This window comes from Tachypleus tridentatus, chromosome 12 (assembly GCF_004210375.1).
Source record: "Tachypleus tridentatus isolate NWPU-2018 chromosome 12, ASM421037v1, whole genome shotgun sequence".
In the NCBI taxonomy this organism is placed as follows: domain Eukaryota; kingdom Metazoa; phylum Arthropoda; class Merostomata; order Xiphosura; family Limulidae; genus Tachypleus; species Tachypleus tridentatus.
In genome coordinates, this window is record NC_134836.1 from 59,917,689 (window position 1) to 59,928,897 (window position 11,209).

Below are 11,209 nucleotides of genomic sequence, written 5' to 3' on the forward strand. Positions count from 1 at the left end.
TAATAAGGTAGAAGCTCTCGGATTGTGGAATACGTCAGAAGCAGTAGTATCACCTCGCTAATAGAGCTGTTTATAAATGATATTAGAGTAAACACTGAACAAGGAAAGAATTTATTGGATAAATTAACCACCATGTAAACAATCCAAATAATTAATTTTTAACTTCTTGTATAATAGGGAATATACATCGAGAATAGGTGACTGAATGTCAACTACAAGATGGGAGTTTTGGTAAATGTCTCATCGAAACCGTGATAAAGTAAGAGAAAATATATAAGACAGCGAAGTTGTGAAATACTGAGACAAAGACAGTGAAGCGTATAGTGCTACCGGTAAAACTAGTTCATGTAAAATGCAATGAGAGTAGACGTATTACAAAGTTCTATACAAGAATCAGTTAACGTTGAGATTTGTGAGAACTTTGGTCAGTCCCTAGAGGACCAAGTGGATTACAGTTCTAAGTTATTAAATAATTATTGGAAGATCGGTTGTCTTTCTAGGCTCTGAGGATTTGGAAGCTATGATAACCCTTAAATTTATAAAGCGTTTAATATGATGTTAGGAAAACGGGTGTGTTTATGTAGTTTGGAGAAAGATATATAAAAGACAAGACGACCAATGGGATGAAAACAGATCAGATCTAAGAGTCGACAAATAAACAGACAGTGAATTGCATGAGAAAATACGATGCCAGTAAGAATCTAAACTAGTCCTAAGCCTAATTTTCCTATATATTATTGATGTAGTAAAAAATATATTTTTTTTTTATGTTTATATTAGGGTTATTTCCTGATAACATTAACTAAAATCTTAATAAAGTTGAAGAAAAATGGACATACGAGTATAACATTATTATAACAAAGTGCTATCTGAAGATCTAAGACAAACAAGTACGTTTATTGAAATTTGATATTTATCATGATAAGACCTCAGGTTTGCTGCTGAGCAACTGGGAATGGAAGTGGAAAAAAATACACTTTAAAATCACTTCACTTCCTGTTTTAGAAAACTCTTCTTATTGTCCAGAAACTTCGACTAACTATTCTATCGTTAAAACATTACACTAAGACATTATATAGAAAAGTACTGAGCGAGCAAGAAAAAGTAAAATAAAACGTCTCTTGCTACTGATATACAAACGTAAGACAAGATATCTCATACTGAAACGTTTCCCAACACTTCGAGTTTCTGGAAGTTTGTTTTCTATTAGAACTGTCATAATCTATTTACACTACATCATTTAAATATAAAAAGAATAACCAGATGCTATATCAGTTGTAGAACCATTCAATATTGTAATGTAGATGTTATATTAGTTGTAGAACCATTTAATATTGTAATGTAGATGTTATATTAATTGTAGAACCATTTAATATTGTAATGTAGATGTTATATTAGTTGTAGAACCATTTAATATTGTAATGTAGATGTTATATTAGTTGTAGAACCATGTAATATTGTAATGTAGATGCTATATCAGTTGTAGAACCATTCAATATTGTAATGCAGATGTTATATTAGTTGTAGAACCATTTAATATTGTAATGTAGATGTTATATTAGTTGTAGAACCATTCAATATTGTAATGTAGATGTTATATTAGTTGTAGAACTATTTAATATTGTAATGTAGATGCTATATCCAGTTCTAGAACCATTCATTATTGTTATGTAGGGTCTATATCAGTTGTAGAATCGTTCAATATTGTAATGTAGATGCAGCAGTACATTTATAGTTTTTATAAAGCCAGTTCGCTGAATGCTCAGTTGGAATCTTGCAGTGAAGTTATTTACAGTGTTTGTAATATAAACAATTTTAATATTGGTATAAAACTTTATATTAACATAAACAATATTAATATAAACAATTTTAATATTGGTATAAAACTTTATATTAACATAAACAATATTAATATAAACAACTTTAATATTTTAATATTAATATAAACAAGTTTAGTATTTTAATATTAATATTTTATATTTTAATTGGTACTTACTGAATATATTATTAATAAGATAGTATATTTTCTTCCTAGAAAACAAGAAGACAGAACTAATGCAGCGACAAACGTAGGTATCATTTACATGTTAGATTAGAATTAGTGAAATGTCAAACAAAAATCATAAAACATGGTTTTCTATTGTGTTATTCTTGTATTGGTTTTGAACGTTTTCTGTTTTCAAAACCAAGTTAAAGCGCATAATTAACAAACTACTTTTAAGAGCTATTGCTGTTAAAAAAATAGAAAAAAACTGATAGATATATTAAACGTTTGGTTTCAGACTACAATAATAGCAATATAGTCATTTATATGTCATCTGTCATGTACATTACATAAGTTCCCTGAGAGCAAATTTAAAATTTTTCTTTTTATGTTACATTCTTTTGTTCGTGAGTTCAAATGATTTATGTTTTCATAATGCAGGAGTTTTTACTTAAAAATAAACATTCAACAGTGCTTGTGTCATTTGAATATTTCAAGTTAAAAAGAAAAATAGAATAATCTAACATTTCCTTCCTAAGTAGGCCCGAGGGAAGAGAGCTAACTGTTGACGACACCCCAGGGGGCGCTTCTCCTCTTCTGACGATCCTTGATAAACCCGATGGAAGTCCCCTTTTGAAACCTATTGTTGGAGGTATGAAAAATATCTCTTAGTATTACGAAGGAAATTTTCACTTATTCCACACTTCGTTTTCTACTAATATTTCTATACATAAAGACACTTATGAGTCTACACTGAAACAGCTTTCTAATGGTCAGTTTATCTTCTTCTCTTCGGCATCTTGCATCAAACTCAGAGGATATCATGCATATATATAAATATTCACTCAGAGGATACCATGAATATATATAAATATGCACTCAGAGGATACCATGCATATATATAAATATTCACTCAGAGGATACCATGCATATATATAAATATTCACTCAGAAAATACCATGAATATATATAAATATTTACTCAGAGGATACCATGCATATATATAAATATTCACTCATAGGATACCTTGCATATATATAAATATTCACTCAGTTATTGTTCTTTCGCCAAACGTATATCGCATTTATGTAGAAGATAATATGATAACAGTTCGTGGTAACTTTGTATTGTATTGTTTTTACTAATGAAGAAAAACAACACATTATTCTGAGTAATACTTACATGATTTTAAAAAAAGGTTTTCGTACGTTACTGTAAACAGATCTCAACTGTACCGAACTGGTAACTGGTGATCGCGTGGGACGCCCTCTACACTTCCCTATTAATCGAAATGGAAACGATCGCAGATGACATGGATTACGGTAGGTAGTAACTCACTGTTATTGTGTTTTAGGTTAATAATTAATAACAAATCTGTCGATATGCAGTTAGTGAATGGTGTGTAATAAATCACTGTTATTGTGTTTTAGGTAAATAACTAATAACAAATCTGCTAATTTGATGTTAAAGTTTTAAAAAATGCATACTTTGTAAAAACTTGTGTGGTGATATTAATTCTTTTGAAACAAGAATATTCAGGAAATAAGACAGAAGTTAAAAATATCTGTATACGATTGTTTTCAAAATTACTATAAAGTATTATGTCCGAAGAAGGTTTCAACATATTCGAATTGTCGTCACATCTTAGAAACAAATGTTCTAACTTATATACGTAAAAACGGCTGGTTTGGGTTGAGAATTTTTTTTATGTGGGTTTTCTCGTCATCACTGATTATTATGTTCTAACTTGTAGTGAGATATTTTTAAAATATTCTATGAATTCAGGTTTACTTTTATACAGATTAATTCAAAAGTACAGAAATGTTTTTGAAATGTCTTAAGTAAGAGAGAAGCTCCACTTCTTTTATGTCAGTGTAATTATAAAACTTACTAACGAGCCGTATACTAACAAGATACCGTTTCTTCTCCAGAACTGACTGACACCTTACATCAAGGATGTTGGGGTTGTCCTGATCATGATATAAGGTGATTTTCAGTACCTAACCGTACACATACGACAAAAGTCACTGTTAAAGTTTTGGGTAAAGGAATGGTCTGAGTAAAAATTGGGGCATTTTTTATGAGAGATAACACTTATTTTTAGATACTTGACTCCTTAAATCTTCAAGGAAATTCTTTACGAATGATTTAAAAAAGTCATGTCTTTTGAAGATAGAATACAAGAGCGTAAAGAAACCTATTTAAATAACAATGATAACGGAACGGAAAAATAAATATTTGACATTTTTGAAGCTACAACTAAAACATGTAAGTGTATTTCAGCCCAAGAAAATAATAAAAAATAATATGTTTATGTCTTATGTTCATATTTTATTTCATCACTGATACACAGAATAAAAACGTCTGATATTAAAATATCAGAATCTTGTGAAATAACTTGAATAATTTTATTTGCTACACAAACTTAACAATCACTATGAGCTAACAAAACAATACAATAGTTTTTACGTTCTTGGTTAGTGCTCAATCTTAGTGTAAAAATCTGTAGAATCTACACACACTAAATAAAACTATAATTTCGCAAATAAATAACGTGTTCAAATTTGTAATTGAAACCGCACGTTAGTTTTGCTCTTTTAAAACTCGAGAAACGTAGTTAAAAATGTTGTTATACTAATAAAATATGTTATAATTCACACAGACTTGTGTTTGTAGAACGTAGTTTATCATGTCGTGAAATAAAACTATTATAGGGTAAATTTAAAGTACAATTTTTATAGTAATTCCAGGTACCAGTAATTAATACTCTCTGTCTATCTTGTAGCCATTTACACTTGCAAAAAATTAATTATTTTTCTAGTTATTTGCAAGACGGTTTTAATAGTGCAGTAATCGTAAATAGTTGTTATTCTCTATGCCAAATCTTAGTATAAGAACAAAAAAATATATGCTGAGGGAAAAACACATATGCTACTGTAAGGGTATAAATTAATATAAGTTATGCTCTTTCATAATTGCTGGACACATATGAAGTAATAATAATAGATAAAGAGGGTTTACACCCTAATATTTGAATATTTCTATGTTTTTATACAAGTAGTTTTTAATACTTTGTAAACTACGTTTTATAAATAATGAAATATGTCGAAGTATAAATGCTTCTACTTTCTAGAAACTACACAAAACTATTATTTTTTTTATAAACTTTTGATATGCCAAGATAAAACTATTGTTACAAATTATCCTCATCTCAACTCATTTCAATCATCGAGTTTGGAAGATTCTGTCGTATGATTTCAAGTACAAATGTTTGGTCATTCAGCTCGTAAGTTTTGGTTGATATTACATACGAAGCATTGGTTCCAACAAGCAGTAAGGGCTTCCTAAATATCAGCATATCATGCTTAAGATATCAATATTGATATGATCCATAGTTATCCCTGGCCACTTCGTTGAAAAGGCCCGCCATGGCCAAGTGTGTTAAGGCGTTCGACTCGTAATATAAAGATCGCTGGTTCGAATCCCGGTCGCACCAAACATACTCGCCCTTTCAGCTGTGGGGGCGTTATAATATTACGATCAATCCCACTATTCTTGGTAAAAGAGTAGCTCAAGTGTTGGCAGTGAGTGGTGATGACTAGCTAGCTGCCTTCTCTCTAATCTTACACTGTTAAATTAGGGACAGCTACCGCAGACAGCTCTCGTGTAGCTTAAAAAACAAGCCGAAAAAATAGATTAAAATGCTGCACTAATTGAAAGGATCCTCGGGTACAAGATATAATGTAGATTATAAAATGTACCCTAGGTTTTGGAGGTGATTGATAAATAGGACCCACATTGCGGTGGGGATACACCGTCTATCAGTCTTAACCTTCAATTCGCTAGTCTCGCATGAGAAAAATAGAAACATAGAGGGTGAGATTTGTGTGCTTAAGACCACAATGTCCCACATCTATATTACTCTTTTCTGCCTGCATTTTGTTTATCACATTTCTAACAAAGATATTAATATATAAACCGACAATTAACGCAACTACATTATTAATCAGAATTATTTTTTTCTAGCCGATATATCCGGAAACCATCCATGCTCTTAATGACGTATTTTTAGTATCACTTGATTATTAAAATGGAAATTTAATTAGCAATATATCATTATTACGTCAACATTATAACGTAATTACTTACTATTACGTCAACGATCTGTAATTTGGGTTTTGGTGTTGTCATGCGCTAATGAATGTTAGCTTTAACACTAGAACCGAAGGCTGATATATGGACGATAGTTTTAAAACAAACCTACAGTTATACACTGTTCCATTGGTTTAACAGGAACTTTATTTTCCAAGTCGTCATTATGCCTGCGATTGACCTTGACTGTTTGAGTCATATTTTACTGCATCAGTATGACTGTTACTTTTTTCGTTTCACTGTTGTCTTCTTCCCTTGACCGCTGTATGACTATGTAACTTTCTACACTTCATTCTGCCTACCAACATTTAATATGTTTCTATATCATATTATACCTAATATTTCATATTAATCTTTAAATATAATAACAGGGCAGAATAATTGAAACCAAATAAACCTTGAAGATTATTTTAAACGAAATATTTGAACAATTTATGCGAAAGTAAATGTTATAATTAATAATGTTATTATTCTACTTATTTAAGCTTGAAGTTATTACGAGAGTAAATCATTTGGATGAAACTTCAAGTCATTCTAAAAGTCGGCCCGGCCTGGCCTGGCCAGTTGGTTAAGGCACTAGACTCGTAATCTGAGGGTCGCGGGTTGGAATCCCCGTCGCACCAAACACTTTCGCCCTTTCAGCCGTAGGGTCATTATAGTGGGACGGTCAATTCCACTTTTCGTTGGTAAAAGAGTAGCCCAAGAGATGGCGGTGGGTGGTGATGACTAGTTGCCTTCCCTCTAGTCTTACAATGTAAAATTATGGACAGCTAGCGCAGACAGTCCTCGTGTAGCTTTGCGCGAAATTCAAAACAAACAAAAAGTCACAACTACAGTCAGCGTGAAACTTCAACAAGCTAAGCTGTAGAGACTCACCCTCTGCAGGTAGATTTATTTATGATCTGAATTCAAGGTTTTCTTTTTCTTGTCAATAGAATGTATTTAACATGTTTTACTCTTGTTCTTTACGTATTTTATGTAGCAGAATTTGGAGTATATAAATATGTTTTTTAGTAAAGAAAGTCCTCAAAAGACCTGTAAGAAACAAAAAAAAAATTAATTGGAAACGAGTCTAGATTTCTTCATCTGATGAAACTACCTAGCAATTATAAACATCGTTTGAAAACTTTTTGTTTTCAGAAAATTTTTTTTATGAAATACATCACCTAATGTGAGTTTTACAGATGTGTTTTAATAGGTAATTATCTGGTCATTAAAACTGGCTTTTTTACTTTAAAGTTTTTTGAATAATAATTAAGGATAACTTAATGCTGTTTTTTAAACTTCATACATTAATTATGCAATATGCACTTGTGAAAAGCTACGAACCTGAGATATATAACTATCTTCTATATAATATATCTAATAAGACATCAACTAAAAACTGGAGACTTACTTCATTACGCTTTTCATTTTTTGAAAATGTAAAAAAAGAACTAAAAGCGCATTTTTGGAGAAGTTAGATTACTAAATCTTAGATAAATTAACGAAGGTGTGAAATTAGAGTCTAAACAAAGTCAATAAGTGGTAACTTTCATGATATCTTGAAAAATTTTGAAAAGATGGACTCTACATTGAAAAATCTACGTATATAATTTTACTCCTTATTTCAACCTAAAGCCTGGCCTGTCCAGGTGGTTAAGGCACTCGATTCGTAATCTGAGGGTCGCCCTTTCAGCCATGGGGGCGTTATAATGTCAATACCACTATTCGTTGGTGAAAGAGTAGCTCAAATTAGGGACGGCTAAAGCGGATAGCTCTCGTGCAGCTTTGCGCGAAATTCAAAACAAACAAGTCAAACATCCAACCTGTATAAACAATTTTGATGTAATCTGAGGGATGAAGTATTTTACGCTGATCAACACGTGTTATGACTGAATATAATAAAACCAGTCTTTATGAAATACATGTCCTTCTTTGCCCTAAAGCAAATGTTTCCAATCTGTGATCCGTGGGCCCCTGTAGGTCTGCAATTATACACCATATATATGAATTATCGTTATCTGAAAGAGTAGCGAATGAAATAAAATGCTGAGTCATTACAAACATAATATAATAATACAAATATAAAGTACAAATTAATAATTGTAATTAACATTATACACCACTGCTTGTCAATCAAATAAAGAAACCAGTAATACAAAACAAGACAGTTGATTTACTGTTAGACTGACACATATAAATTCGAAGTATAGAAATAAGATATGTGGATCTTCGTTTGAAACTGTCAGACATTGACCATGAAATTCACCAGATTGTATCAACAAACCAGTATTATCCTTCACATTAAAGTATGTCACGAGATTTTTATTAAAATTTCCATATTTAAATCTCTTTTCATAGTTTTTTTTTCCTTAAAATTAGAATCAAACTGTAAAGATAGTAAATACGTGTATGGTACACCAGTTACACATGATAAAAACTTTTTAATGGAAGGTGGTTCGCCAACACAGTAAAGACGTTTAAGGGGTCTGCAGGTTGGCAAAGTTTAGGAACCCCGGCCATAAAGCACGTTTCATTCAGTTAAAAATATTAAAATAATAATTGAATAATATAAATGTATTTTTGCACTCATAAAATGTGTTATTTTAATATAAGTTGAATTAGTAAAGTTCATGGTTTTCGTATATTATTAAGGATAAGTGGTTAAGAAAATAGAAATTGAAAACACTGAGGGATAAGTAAAAGACACATAAACGGAGTGTTTTAAAGAAATGGACTACAAAAGCTCCATGCACGGAGGGAAATTGAATCTCGGGCTTTAAACTTACTGCTGGAAAACCGGTGTAAAAACTCTTAAATTATTATAATTTTCCATCTACAACAAAATGTAGTATTAATTAAACTACAAGTCTTTGGTTCTTTAGTCTATCTGTTCCATTATTCTTCAACAAAATTTCATATAATGTTTAATAAAGGAAATAATTACCATAATTATAACGAACAAACTCATTCTCCTCACATAATTAGTCTGTTTCAGCGGTTAAATGTCGTTGGACTTGGCAAATATGAAGAAAGAACTTGTGTGTGTTTATATAGCAAAGCCACATCGCGCTATCTCCTGTGTCCATCGCGGGGAAACAACAATGATGTACTAGGTTATTGTTATTGCAATATAAATAATTATAAATATTTATATGGATGTCATCTATATTGATAACTTTTTGTCAAATAAATACATTCTTTCTAACGTATGTTTCTTATATATAAAATGAGGAAATAGTCCTTCAAAATAATTATTACAATGATAAATAATTTGAAACATATATATTCTCTCTTTCATTCACTCAAACATATATATTCCTCCTTTCATTCACTCAAACATATATATTCCTCCTTTCATTCACTAAAACATATATATTCCCTCTTTCATTCACTCAAACATATATATTCCCCCTTTCATTCACTCAAACATATATATTCCCTCTTTCATTCACTCAAACATATATTCCCTCTTTCCTTCACTCAACATATATATTCCTCCTTTCATTCACTCAAACATATATTTTCCCTCTTTCATTCACTCAAACATATATATTCCCTCTTTCATTCACTCAACATATATATTCCCCCTTTCATTCACTCAAACACATATATTCCCTCTTTCATTCACTCAAACATATATTCTCTTTTTCATTCACTCAACATATATATTCCTCCTTTTCGTTTCATCAAACATATATATTCCTCTTTTCATTCACTCAAACATATATATACTCCTCTTTCATTCACTCAAACATATATTTCCCTTTCATCCACTCAAACACATATATTCCCCATTTCATTCACTCAAACATATATATTCCCCATTTCATTCACTTAACATATATATTCCCCATTTCATTCACTCAAACATATATATTCCCTCTTTCCTTCACTCAACGTATATATTCCCCATTTCATTCACACAAACATATATATTCCTCGTTTTCATTCACTCAAAGATATATATTCCTCTTTCGTTCACTCAAACATATATATCCTCTCTTTCATTCACTCAAACATATATATTCCCCCTTTCATTCACTCAAACATATATATTCCTCCTTTCATCCACTCAAACATATATATTCCCCATTTTATTCACTCAACATATATATTCGTTTTTTCATTCACTCAAACATATATATTCCTCTTTTCCTTCACTCAACATATATATTCCTCCTTTCATTCACTCAAACATATATATTCCCCATTTCATTCACTCAAACATATATATTCCCCTTTCATTCACTCAAACATATATATTCCTCTTTCATTCACTCAAACATATATATTCCCCCATTCATTCACTCAAACATATATATTCACTTTTCTTTCACTCTCAAACATATATATTCCCTCTTTTCATCCACTCAAACATATATATTCTCTATTTCGTTCACTCAAACATATATATTCCCCATTTCATTCACTTAACATATATATTCCCTCTTTCCTTCACTCAACATATATATTCCCCATTTCATTCACACAAACATATATATTCCTCGTTTCATTCACTCAACATATATATTCCCCATTTCATTCACTCAAACATATATATTCCCTGTTTCATTCACTCAAACATATATATTCCTCTTTTTCATTCACTCAAACATATATATTCCTCCTTTCATTCACTCAAACATATATTCCCTTTTCCTTCACTCAAACATATATATTCCTTTTTCGTTCACTCAAACATATATATTCCCCTTTCCTTTCACTCAAACATGTATATTCCCCATTTCATTCACTCAAACATATATATTCCCCTTTTCCTTCACTCAACATATATATTCCTCCTTTTATTCACTCAAACATATATATTCCCCATTTCATTCACTCAAACATATATATTCTCCTTTTCCTTCACTCAACATATATATTCCTCCTTTCATTCACTCAAACATATATATTCCCTATTTCGTTCACTCAAACATATATATTCCTTTTCATTCACTGAAACATATATACTCCCTCTTTCATTCACTCAAACATATATATTCCCCCTTTCATTCACTCAAACATATATATTCCCTCTTTCATTCACTCAAACATATATATTCCCTCTTTCATTCACTCAAACAT

The 11,209-nt window shown here is 30.8% G+C and overlaps 1 pseudogene across 1 annotated transcript in view; it reads left to right on the forward strand.

Moving 5' to 3' along the window:
- LOC143235631 (hemicentin-2-like) overlaps positions 1–4,298 on the forward strand; it is a 133,220-nt pseudogene extending 128,922 nt beyond the window's left edge. The window contains exons 13-16 of the transcript XR_013019341.1: positions 2,036–2,069; positions 2,527–2,636; positions 3,207–3,306; positions 3,916–4,298. The product of XR_013019341.1 is annotated as a hemicentin-2-like (transcript). The remainder of the gene's footprint in view (positions 1–2,035; positions 2,070–2,526; positions 2,637–3,206; positions 3,307–3,915) is intronic.
- Positions 4,299–11,209: the final 6,911 nt, after the last annotated feature.